Below are 13,888 nucleotides of genomic sequence, written 5' to 3' on the forward strand. Positions count from 1 at the left end.
GGCAAGTTCAATACAAACTGGAAAAACAAGGACAATAATGATTGACTATTTGTCAAGCCCGAGCATAGAACAGCTGATCACAGAACAAGAAGCAATGTGTGTGGACTTGGGACCAAACTGGATGGATGCAATTGTTGCATTCCTGAAAGAGGGAAAGCTGCCAGAAGACCATAAGGAAGCACACAAGGTCAGATTGAAGTCGGCAAGATTCAATCTGACAGGGGACGGACATCTCTACAGAAGGTCCTTCACTAGACCCCTTTTAAGGTGCGTACACCCTTTGCAAGTTGAAGATTTTCTATATGAAATTCATGAAGGGATTTGTGGAAGCCACGCTGGGGCAGATCACTAGCTCACAGGGCCATTACCCAGGGGTATTGGTGGCCCTACATGCAAAAAGATGCAGAAGCCTACGTGAAGACGTGTGAACAATGCTAAAGGTTCGCACCTTTGATACACCAGCCAGCTGCTGACCTGAACCCTGTATCCAGTCCATGGCCATTTACCCAATGGGGCATGGATCTCATTGGGCAGTTGCCCCAAGCAACTGGGCAAAGTAAATACTTGCTGGTAACAATAGATTACTTCACAAAGTGGATAGAAGTAAAACCTCTTGCCAAAATTCGAGATGTGGACGTCAAGAACTTCATATGGAGAAACGTCATCACCAGATTTGGCATTCCAAGAGCAATAGTTGCCGACAACGGAACGCAGTTTGACAGCAAACTCATCAAGAACTTCTGTGCGAAATTCAAGATAAAGAATTACTTTTCAACACAAAGTTTTTCCCAAAGCAATGGGCAAGCAGAAGCGTCCAACAAAGTAATTTTGGATGGGATAAAGAAGAGGCTGCAAGAAGCAAAAGAAAAATGGGTAGACGAGTTGCCCAATGTACTCTGGGCATATCGGACTACGCTGAGAAGATCAACAGGGGAAACCCCCTTTGCCATGGCTTACGGCACAGAAGCAGTCATCCCACTAGAGATCGGCATCCAGGGATCAGAACCCAGGGAGTAGAGAATGGGACCAATGACATATTTCTAGCCCGAGATCTGGATCTCTTAGAAGAAAGAAGGGAGAAAGCTACAATTCAACTCACAGCGTACCAGCAGCAGCTTGCTAGAGCTTACAATAAGAAGGTCAATCCAAGGGATTTTCAGGTCGGCAACCTAGTTCTAAGAAAAGTTGTTGGCAACAAAAAAGATCTTAGAGAGAGCAAGCTTGGCCCAAACTGGAAAGGGCCCTACAAAATCACTTCGGTATTGGGCAATGGAGCATACCGACTTGAAGACAATGAGTGCAAAGCATTGCCAAGACCCAGGAACACTTGTAATTTGAAATTTTTCTGTCATTAGATGTTCCTTGTTATTATTTACCGACGTCATCAATAAAATTTTAGCAGAGTTCTCCAAAGACTTGTGAATTGATAAAAGATGCATAATGTTGTTTCTGAATAATGAGAACCCAAGTGGAACTCAGGTTCACATTGGGGGCAGAAAGAAGACAAAAATGCTTAACGCTTGTTGAAATTTGTAGCAATTTATAAGTTGAAGTTAAGCCGAGATAATTGTTTTTCTTCACTTGTTGAAATTTGTAGCAATTTGCAAGTTGAAGAAAAACCGAAATAATGCTTAACGCTTGTTGAAATTTGTAGCAATTTACAAGTTGAAGTTAAGCCGAGATAATTGTTTTTCTTTACTTTTTGAAATTTGTAGCCATTTACATGTTGAAGTTAAACCGAAATAATGCTTAACGCTTGTTGAAATTTGTAGCAATTTACAAGTTGAAGTTAAGCCGAGATAATTGTTTTTCTTCACTTGTTGAAATTTGTAGCAATTTGAAGTTAAGCCGAGATAATTGTTTTTCCTCACTTGTTGAAATTTGTAGCAATTTACAAGTTGAAGTTAAACCGAAATAATGCTTAATGCTTGTTGAAATTTATAGCAATTTACAAGTTGAAGTTAAGTTGAGATAATTATTTTTCTTCACTTGTTGAAATTTGTAGCAATTTATAAGTTGAAATAATTGTTTATCTTCACTTGTTGAAATTTGTAGCAATTTACAAGTTGAAGTTAAACTGAAGTAATGCTTAACACTTGTTGAAATTTGTAACAATTTACAAGTTGAAGTTAAGCCAATATATATTGTTTAACGCTTGTGGAAATTTGTAGCAATTTACAAATAGATCATTGTTTAGCACTTGTTATAACTTGAGAAAAGTTTATAAAGTTGAGATTAAACCAGTATATGTTTATCCTTGTTCAAATTTATAAGCAACTTGCAGGACAGGTACTTGCCGAAGTAAATCGTTAGGTGACAACCGAGGTGTGTCACCCCGAGAAGATTGCACAAAGAAGGAAGAGTACATAAGGCATACAAAATGTTCTAAGTATAGAATGATGCACAAAGCAATAAAGAGAAGACAAGAAAAGAAAAATTATATTCATTCACCAAGAAAAGGGCACATCGGCTATACAAAAAGCATACATTGTTCCAAAAGATAAAGAAGCAACAAAATACAAGTAAGCAAAAGAAAAACATGAATCTAAGACTCCTCTCCATCAGTTGGTTGAATTTTGAAGATCAGATGCTGGCTGAGAAGACATCCCAGCAGCCTTATCCGCCGCTATCTCGGCATCAATTTCTTGCAGAGTTTCTTCAACACTCTTGTCCACAGAAGAGATGTCGGCTAGTGCATTCTCGGGAACAGCTTCTATGGGAACCTCATCACCTTCCTCATCCTGAGTCAAGTCTAGGACTTGCTCATTCTGAGGAGGGGACTTGGCCCCATCAGCATCCTTGGATTTTCTCACCAAGGCTTGATCCTCATCCTTATCATTTTCCTCGGATTCAGATTCGCCGACGTCTTGATTTGGAGGTTGAATTGGAGGAAATGGCAGAAGAATGGCATCAGGTTTTCTTAATTGCGAGTCCTCTGGGACGTTAAGTTTCTTCAGAAGGGACATCCAACCAAGGGTAAAACCCTTGTTGCATGCCTCCTTCACTTGCTGTTCGTAAGCATCAGTGACGTTGGCCATGCCTTGGGCATATACCTTTTCATCAGCATCTTTTATTTCAGCCTTTTTGGTGTCCAAGGCTTCTTCAAGCTTTTTCTCGGCTTGGGCCATCTTCTCCTCGACCTCCTTTCTTTGGGACTCAGCCACTTTCCTGATAGCCTCAACCTTCTCTTCGGCATTATTCTAAACTTTAACTGCAGCCTCGGCTTGATTCTCTAGCTTCTTCATTTTTGATTCAAGGCCCTTATTGATCTTTTGAAGAGAAGAGAACTCCTTCTTCATGTCGACCAGCTTTTGTCGATTTTCAAAGGACTGAACAGAAAAGGAATGGGCATGCTGGATTGCCTGAAAAAACACAAGGCAAAAATTAGCACAAAATTTTCTAAATACAAAACAGAAAGAAGACAATTACCAAGAAGAAGACACTTACTTGAACGGAGCGTTGAAGCATCAACGCATAATTCTCGTACTCGCTTAACTCGACGTTGCGGTCAAGATCGCCGGGAAGGAGCAGAGCTGTACTGAGGGCTACGCCAACATTGATGTCGTCGGCACTGTCAGTAGCCAAGACTGGCTTGTCCTCCAAAGTAATTTTTGGGGACCAGGGGGCATCACTCTTCTTGGATCCCGAAGTCGTAGCGGAAGAAGACCTCGGATTTTTGGATTCTGGGGACTCTGATGGCTGGGTTTTCGAGTGCCTCTTCCCAGCAGAGGGTTGAGGTTTGTCACTCTCAGCCAACCTTGATATAGGCAAAACATCCTCAGATTCAGTCTGAGTAACTTTAGCCTTTGGTTGGGCCTTCTTAATTCTTTTTGGCTTAGGTGGAGGAAGGGTTTGTGCTGGCTGCTCATCAATAGACGATGGAATACTAGCCAAAAGATCTTTTGCAACTGGCTTAGGGCGACCCATCTCGACAGTAAGGACAAGTCGTCGCCAACGTTTTCACTCTGATTTTGGGACCAAGTATGGAGCCGAAGTGGATGGCTGATCAGCTGGATCAGATGTTAATCCTTGATCTGTTCGTGATGTAGATGCAGTCAACAGGGTTGTAGCAGAGGGTGGAAAAAGGCTTTTCTTCTTCCTTTTGGGAACGTCAGGCAAAGTTGACTTGTATGATGGAATAAAATTGAAAAGCAGAGGCGCTTTTCTCTTATGGACTGGCAAGTCTAGAAGTTTCTTCAAATCCTTGCTGGGGACAAAGAATTGGCAAAAAAATTTCGATGGCTGACGAACAGCTGCAAGAAGAACAGACGTCAGAAACAGACAAAGTATTTAAGACTTCGAAAAGAAAACAGGCAAAGGTGAATACTGGTCTCTTACCCTTGCCCTCTAAAACTGATCAGGGAAGAGGGTAGAGATGGATGTCCTCGTCTAGAGCAAACTCCCAATTTCCCGAGGTAATTAGATAGTCATCTCCAGCCCCCTTGTTGGAGTCTGGGAGGTCAGCTACGATTTTGAATTCGGTAGACCTCGGCTTAAGGTAATAAATATAGCCTTTTTCTTTCAAATTAAGGGCACACATGGTATAGCAATACTAGATATCGGCTAGGGTGATCCTAGCGTTTTCCTGTTTAGCTAAGGCTATGACACCAAAGATCACTCGATAGGAATTGATTGCCAGTTGCATGGGGTTCAACTTATAATAGTGAAGAATCTTACGAAAAAGGATGTTGAGTGGGAGCCGAAGTCCGCACTCAGTAAAAGCTACAATGGGAAAGGGCATGGAGTTTTCTGTAGGCATGATGGAGTCATCATCCCCAGCCAGCCTCAGATGGACATCGATAGGGATGGAGAACTCTTGCCTAAAGTACTCAAGTTTGGTCGAGGTATCTACCTTATGTCTCCACATACCCATGATATCGGCCTGAATTAAAAGGGTTGAAATTCAGAAAGAAGATGTTTCTTATTGATGGGACCTCAACAAAAACCTAGGTTTAGGCTGGTACAGAAATTTGTAGGGAATGTTTCAGTTTTGCCCTAAATCGTGGGTTCTACAAACAAATCCCAAACCTAAAACTATGGAGATGAAGATCAAAGGCACAGATCTGGAAAAGACACAAAAAACAGAAAGCAAGAATGGAATTTCAGAATCAAGAACAGAGATGGTTTATCAAGAGCATAAAAAATACAAGAAATACAGGGCTAAGATTAGTGACAAAGATATAGGGAAGTAGTGAAACAATGCGTGTGTTCAAGATATGGGCAAAGGGCAAAATCATGGGAAGGACACATTCAGGTGTATGAACCGCAAATTAAAAGTTTCAACAGATGCAGTAAAGGCAACAAGTAATGAAGGATATCAACAGAATTGAAAACAAAAGGAACAGTAGCTTACCAAAAAAGAGTGAAGCCGGTATGAAGATTGCCGAAGTTCGACGATGGTTGCAGATGTAACGAAAACGACGAAAGCTTCACAGGATGGGAGAATGGAAGGCAATTGCAGAGCTTGGAGCTTGAGCAATGGCGGAATCGAAAGAAAGAGTTTAGAGAGAGAGAAAAAGCAAGAGAAATTATATGCAAAAGTGGAAAAATGAAGAAAGGGGGAAAGGTTTTGTCAAAAATGAAAACGGCGACAAAAAATAATCAATACGCCTAGAAGAACGTATACGTCAGACGGCGCACGTGAGAAAGAGACGACTTATGGGTGCGTCACAGGCACGAACCAGTAAGAAAGAAACGCGTAATTACAAATGGTTGAATTATGGTGTATGACAGCTCATACGCGTGGAAGGGTTCTTGAAATTCTTGTTCTTCAATAAAAGGATATCGGCCAAAATAATGATCTCGGCTGAGATACTGAAAACCGACGTACTGGAAAAACGGAAATGATATTGGTTCCATCACCTCAGAATGTCGAGGTAATAGAACCTAGGGGGCAGTTGTGGGGATGTATTTTCTGAGTACCAACACGTGGCGAGGTGACGCTGACGTATCAGCCGAGGTGCCACGTGTCCTGGTCATGACGCCGAGGTGATCTCGACAAGGCCGAGGTTATCTTCGAAGATATCGGAATCCGAGATAAGAGGATAAAAGATAAGGGACAAGAGTGCTAGAATGAAGAAGAGACTTAGTCAAGATGAGCATAAAGCTCTTAGGGAGTTTATCTTTATCTCTTGAAGAATTCAAAGTAAGTACTGAATTGGAGTCCATAGAAATCAGGCTTCTAATGGGACTAGGATTAAGTGAACTATAAAAGAGAGGCACCCTCATGGGTCTAAGGTACGCAATTTATGCTTTGAGCAGTGAGTTTAGCACTTGATTATCTTTGAGAGATATACTAACTTGATCGTCAGAGTGCCCCCAGGTGGAAGAGCCACCGTCGGAGCCTTTTCTTTCTGTTACAGGTTAACTGAAGCCATCTATTCTACCGGTGCTCTCTAGCTGATTACTAAACGGGCAATGTGGTCAGAAAATTACCCACACACTTGTTATTTGTGGTTTTAGAAGCTGAAGTTGTAGCATCAATTTGCAAGCAAGTTGGCAAGTTAATGTCATGGAAAAGTATTATTTTGTCCTCCAATTTTGTTGTATAAATAGGAATGTTAGTAGAGTGAAAAAATCAGAGCAAATTAAAGTATGTGAGAGCAAGCAAGTGCAAGCAAAGTGTGAGTTGAGATTGAAAGTCAACTTCTCCTCCATTGTTGTATTTGTTTGTTCTCTTGAAATTATTGAAAATTTGCCCCCGTAGATGTAGGCACATTGCCAAACCATATAAACTTGTATATTTCTTGTTTGATTGCTTGTTTGTATTTGTTTCTGGACCCTGAGCGTAACACATATGGCATGATAACGGGTTATTATTGATTACTCTTGCAATTCTATATGATATTATTTATGTAGTGCTCTAAACAAATTACGTAATAACAAATTTTAAGAGTGGACATGTAACTTACTTCTTTTAGGTGATTAAGAGATTAGAGATGACTCACTTACTATATGTTTTGATTTTTCATTTGTTAAGAGCACTATATAAACGTCTTAAAGTTACTCCGACGCCATAAAAATAAAAACTAAGATCCAAAGTTTAAAAAAAAAAAAAAACATTAAAGAGAGAAAAATATAATTTATCCTAGTTTATGTAACATGGCATCACATAGTTATCATCATGATATTTTCTATCCAAATTTGGATAGAAATAGACTATTGGAATAAAGTGAGAAAAATTAAAAATATTACGTACCAAAGTGAAGAAAAAAAAAATAGAGTGAAGGACCATAGTGAAAATACTAAAACTTGAGAGGATAGACTGCAATTTATCTCTATATTGGATTGTGTTTCCTTCGGTCACGTATTCTGTTGGGAAACTATCATAGTCCTCTCCAATATTTGGACGCTTCCAACAGATAGAAGAGCTCCCCGTCATACCTTAATTTCATTTTGTTTTTCTATCTTTCTTGAAATTTTTAATTCGGATTTTTACTGATGATCTAAACTGTTTATCTTGTAAATTTCGTAATAAAAGTCATCTATCAAAAAATTATAAATACTGTTGGTAAAAATTTGATTTAAGCCCAATCAACAATGATTGATCAACAGACTTAAATAAATTTTAAATAAATACAAATAAAAATCTGGCTCTGTGGTTGAGTTTTATGCCTTAAACAAATTAAGGACTTCCCTAGAAGTTATCAAGTATAGAAGAATTTGAGCAAAAAAGAATATGTATTTATTCAATTGGATTGTCACTTGCTACCAGTTACAAGAACATCAAACAAGAACAAAGAAAAAAACAAATACAACAATCGACAGAAGGAAAGAAATGGGGGTTAGAAAAAACTATTACTAATATACTCCTAACAATTGCTAAATTAAACTACTCCTAGATAGAAGCTGATATCACAAATTGTGAGTGGTTGTGGATTCCTCTTTCTTCTCTGCACCCAACTCTATTTTATACTTTGACTTGCCCAACCTTCAGTTATTATCTTCCTTGATTTTTTATCCCTTTGCATATCTATCCTGACATTCTAGGGGCTGTTCTTTTGAACTTTGATCTTTCCCTTGATTCTTTGTCGCCATCCTCCTTATCCTTTAAAAAGAGTCCCGTAATACATCCCTCTTATTATACCATGTTAGCAACTTGACCACATCAACTAGCCTATCATGTCAACAACCTGTCGACGAAAAGTAATACCAACAATGCCCCTCTTCATTCAAGGTAAAAATCTTTTGCCTTGAATGACTGTATTCTAGGCTTATCAATAACAACAAACCCTTTTTGATCAATCCTGGGCCTAAAAACCCCTTGACCTTTTCGGGCCTATTAACAATTTCTAGGCCCATATACTGCCAAGCTCCCTCCAATGTACCTAATTTGTTATTTTATTTGGGCCCCAAATGAAGGTTCTTAAAGTTTTTCAAACTCTTTATCTTCACCACTTTCTCTCAGCAAACACTCCATTTTTGTCTCTGAAACTAAGAAACCCTAAGCTCTGCAGCCTTGTCTTCCGATTCAAACTCTGACTTGGTTTGTCGATTCCCTTATGAAGCCATCCAACTTATTGAAAAGAACAAATTGACTCTCAAATCACAGATAATCTCACCGCTGGTGTTGGGGAACTTGGGCCTTGTGTCCTAACCACCTTTCTAGATGGTCTGTCTCTATACTACCCAATCGCTGATGATGAAACTCTTCTTTGGACCAATCTTCACTTCTGTAGCTAAACTGCTCAACAGGCCCTAGGTCATGGCCTAAACCAACTGATGCGTGGGTAACTTGGGTAAAGATGATGACTACCTTTAAAGGGGATATGTGGCACAAGTTGGGTATCTACCACGACATTTAGTTGTCCGCCATATTCTTTGAAATGGACCCATGGCTTATTAGTACTGCCACATGTTTTTGGTTTACCTCCTGCAATTCTATGATGCTCAAATTTGGTATGACTTCTCCCACCATTCTTGATGTTATGCATCTTATTGGTTTCCTTGCCTATGGCCAAAACATTCATGCTCTTCTTAAAACTTCTGAAGTTAAGATAGTAATTATGGAAAATTCATTTTAGACCGTTCAAAAAAAAATGGTATTTCTTTAGTCACTGAAAAGACTGCCTTTTACTTATGCTGGTTGTGACAATTCCTCTTTTGTATGGGCGACTTTAGGATTGCTAAGGAATATCTCACCCTTCCCTCTTAATCCAAGAGGGTAGACAACTGCCCTTTACCCCTGTTCTTTTGGCCACCATGTATAAAGGCCTTTTTTCACTCCATGATAAAAGAATTAGCCATAGTGCAGGTGGCCCTTTTCGGCTTTTCCAAGCCTGGCTTCTCGCCTATTTCCCAAAGGTCAGATCCAATAGGAGAGTAGACTATACCTCTAAATGTGAGACCTATTCTAAGTTCTTTCTCTCCCATCGACCCTCTTCTAATGTCACCTTTGCTCAATATTTCTCCACCTTTCTAAGTTTTACTATCGACAGAATTCATTTCCTTCATTTTCAATCCTTTATTTTTACTTCTACCTTTTTGTCCTACCTATATGCTGACCCCACTACCTTAGATGATGACCTCTAGCACCCCCAAAAGATAGTTTGGGGCATCTGTCTCACCCTTAGACACATTTTCGTTGGATTATCTCTCTCTAATAATAAGCATTCTACATACAGTTTTAAGAGTTACAATCTTAGCCAATGGACCAGACAATTTGGTTTGATCCAAAGCATTCCTTTTCTTTATGTTCATCTTACCATCCATGAATATATAAATGCTAGAGTCCAGTTCACTGAGTAGCCATTTGCCTATGCTATCCTGACTGAGAATCAAAAGCTCTTGTATGGGCCCAATTTCTTTGCCTTTGTGGTTAGCTCGAATATTAACAACATGTTCAAGGATTAGTGGACTATCTTTAGTGCTATCATATTCCATTAATTACTGGAAGAATACCTATCTTGCCTTTCGCTTTCTCATCGACAAAGCCAAATTTTCTTTTTGCTCCTGTCTACTATTCTTGGATTTTATTTATTTATTTATTTATTTTGCTGCTGATAGTCATTTGTTTTTTCAACAATTGATGTTTCAGAAGAGATTGGAGATGCTAGCATCTCTCATTCATTGCTTCCTTCCAGCAAGGCTAGGACCTCTAGTAAGGCTAAGGATAAGGCCTCCAAGGTCTATGCAAAAAAACCCAAAAGGAGAAAGAATCCCATGGATGACCCTCTCATGGCTTTCTCTTTCATACCCTATGATGTAGAACTTGAGAGGAAAGCCAAGTAGAACCCTCATCCTTTCAAGGCTCACCCTTCTTCAACAAAATCAAAGAAAAAGACAAAGTCCTATTAGCTCAGACACAAAGAAAGGCAAAGATTCTAACATGGACAACCTGACTCTTGAAGAACATAGACTTATTCTTGAAGATTTGTCTCTTGCAGAATAAGCACTAGTCTATGAAGCTCAAATCCTAATACCACATGCTGATGTTTCCCCAACAAGTTTTTCTTCTGATGAAGGCAATATTCCCATTATTTCTCTTCTTACAAAACCTACTAAGAAGGCTAAGATTCCTCAGGTTCAGTTTTTTTTCCTTTTTCTTCTTTTTTCTTTTTTTTTTTGTTTTGTTTTTGTTTTTGTTTTTGTTTTTTTTTTATTTTATACATTTGACCTTTATTACTTGGCATGCCCTTCACCTTCCTTTTTATCTTCTCTTCCCCTTTCTTTTCAGCCAAAAAAGAGAAAACTTCTAGCGGCTGAAGACACCAGTAGCCCCTCTAGAGACTCTGCTCTTCTAATTCTTGATCAGAACTTAGCACATCAGGAAGACGCCTTTAACTCATCTATAGCAGAAATAGATGCCAAGCTGCTACACTATGCTACAACTATTGTGCTTGTTCTACCTCTACAATCTGTCCCTTTTGGGGATGATGAAATCAAAGCTTATCACTACTCCAACTCTGAATCCTCAAGCAGTGATAGCTCAATCCTCCAACTTAATCGACAGAGGTTCCGTCGATAGGATGATGAAGCCCTAGCCATTTAGTGGATGGGCAATGGATCTAATTGGGCAAATCTTTCCTCCTTCCTCAAAGCAACATTCTTACTTTTTAGTGGCTACTGATTATTTCACTAAATAGGTAAAAACAGTGCCATTAACAATAGTGACTTTGTAATTGATTTTATGAAGCAGTACATAATACATAGGTTTGGGTTACCCTAGTCGATTACAATTGATTAGGCCACCATATTTAACAGGGATGAGATCAAGGAATTTGCCAAGGAGTATGGCATTCAAGTCCTTAATTCATCACCTTATTATGCTCAAGCTAATGGCAAGCTAAATCCACCAATAAAATAGTAACGAATATCTTGGAAAGGATGGTTGAGGAGAATCCTAGGGATTAGCATAATTTGCTATCCAATGTATTATGGGTTTATAGGAACTCCAAGAAAAACAACATTAGGACTACCCCCTATGAATTGGTGTATGGCCATGATGTAGTATTGCCCTTAGAGGTGACAGTTCAATCTAGTAGAGTGGCCTTGCACTATGACATCCCTATCGATGAGTATGCTGAAGCCATGATGATAGAATTGCAAGACTTGGAAAAAATGAGGGTTATGGCCTATAATCATCTTCTTGCCTGGAAAAAAAAGGTTAAAAGAGCTTATAATAAAATGGTGAGAGCCAAGGTATTTTCAAAAGAAGATTTGGTGTGGAAAACTATACTGTCATTACGAAGCAAAGATCCAAACTTTGAAAAGTGATCCCCAAATTAGGAAGGGTCATTCAAGGTTTACAAAGTCCTCAAAGGGGGAGCTTATCATCTTGTATCCACAAAAAGAGTCCCACACAGGAGAGTCATAAATGGCAAATATTTTAAAAAGCATTATCCAACCATGTGGGAAAGTATCAAATATGTGTAAAGAAAAGAGCTTGCTTCCATTGATAAGGTCAAATAAAATTCACATACAAGAAAGGTTATATTGCTACCTAGAAAAAAGAAAAAAAAAAGTTTACATAAGAGAATCTCAATCCTTTTGGAGGGCAGTCACAAAACTGGCCTAAGCTGAAAGGATAACTCTTCTCTTTGCCTCACTTGGAAGAGGTTCCACTGTGCATCTTTGAGGGCGGTTGGGCCATCTTGAGCTAACAACTGGTTCATTTGTTGGTTAATATTACTCTATTATTCCATCAAAGTAGCTTGTTGAACTTCAGTTGCAGTCAATTTCACGTGTAATTGTTGAATTTGTACTAATATGGCAGTCTTCCTCTCATCAATGGAAGCACTAGACTTGGAAATAGCATGGGTTCTAGCAGAAGCACTAGCCAAAATGTGGAAAACATGCCTCACAGAGGCCATCCTGGCATTGGTAGCTTCAAATTGTGCCATGGAGGAGAGGTGTTGAGGAAGTTGGCACACGAAGTCCTGAAAAGACGTGAGGTTAATCGGGGTCTAAGAGTCTTTCTACTAGTGGCATGAAGCTCTAAAGCCACCAATAAGTTCTTTAGCCTTAGTGGGTGAAAGATCCTCAAAAGGATGGCTGAGTAGCAAAAAAATTTGATCAACTTCTTGTTGTTGGGTAATGGATAGCTGACTAAACCATTCCTCATAAATAGTGCTGGCAACTGATAGTTGAAAAGCACTGGCTTTTTAGAACAAGTCAGGAGTTAGGTCTATGGGGGAGTGGCTAGTCTGTGAAAGGAAAAAAATAAGAATGTTAAAACAAAAACAATAAAAAAACACAGATGTGAGAGAAGAATAATGATAACTCTACATAGAAAGAAGGCCAGTTCTGAAGGAGGCTGGCCTGAAGAGTTTGAACTCCCACTTCAGTAGTAGTGGTTGCCTTCACCTCAGTGAGAGTGATAATGGTGGCAAGATTGGCTATGGGTGAGATAGTTGGGTGTCGCTTCACTTCAGAGGGTATGGATGTCAGTAATAGGCCCTGAAACGATGTTAGCAAGACTAAAAGATGATAGCCTTAGCTCAATAATAGCATGAGAAGGGCATGAAGTGGTTAATGGAGGAAGAGCAAAAAAAAAAAGATGTCTTCTAAAGAAGTCCTAAAGTCATATGGTATTGAAGAAGAGACATGAACAAACTAAGTGATACTTTTAGAATGAGTAGTAGGGTTGGTGTGGTTCTGTTGTTTTGGCATGGTTTGATCAAAATGAGGCTCGGTAGGTGCCCCAGAGAAGGGCTCAGGAATGATCTCAAAGCCAGCAGCTGCACACATAAAACAATAAAGGAATGAGAAAGAAGAAATGGAGGAAAAAACAAGACATGAGAAGTTAGAAAGAAATATACCTTGGTGTCAAGGGATATACTGAAGGAGATTGGCTAATAGGTATTTGGGATGGCTCAATAGGATCCGTGTTAACTTTAGAAACAATGGCTGGCAAGAAAGGTGTTGCATCAACCTTAGAAGTTTGCTTTGAAAGATTAGGGAAAGGGTCTGCAGGCCTGACCTCAAAAGAGGGCTCTTCGGTCCTTTGCTCAGGCCTTAAAGAGGCCTTAGGACCATTGTTTGATGCTAGCTCATCCTCTTATACTCTCATTCCAGAGGTAGCAGGATGAGCCTCATCAGTCACAGGTGTATGTTCCTCCATGTTTAGTGCTTCAGCTTCAGTTTCAGTCCTGGAGAAAAAAGCACTTTCTTGTCGACTAAACCTCTGTCGATTAAGTTGGAGGGCTGAGCTATCAAGATTCAGGGCTGGAGTAGTGATAGGTTCTGACTTCATCATCTCCAAGAGGGACAAATTGTAGAGATGGAACAAGCACGACAATTGCAGCATAGTGTGGTAGCTTAGCAAGGATTTGTATTATGGATAGAATAAAGATGTCCTCTTGTTATGTTGGGTTTTGATCAGTATTTGGAAGAATGGAGTCTCTGGAGGGGCTACTAGTGCTTCAGTTAGACATTTTCTTTTCTTTTT

The sequence above is a fragment of the Camellia sinensis genome, chromosome 5, assembly GCF_055761805.1.
Source record: "Camellia sinensis isolate YWXY chromosome 5, ASM5576180v1, whole genome shotgun sequence".
Classification (NCBI taxonomy): domain Eukaryota; kingdom Viridiplantae; phylum Streptophyta; class Magnoliopsida; order Ericales; family Theaceae; genus Camellia; species Camellia sinensis.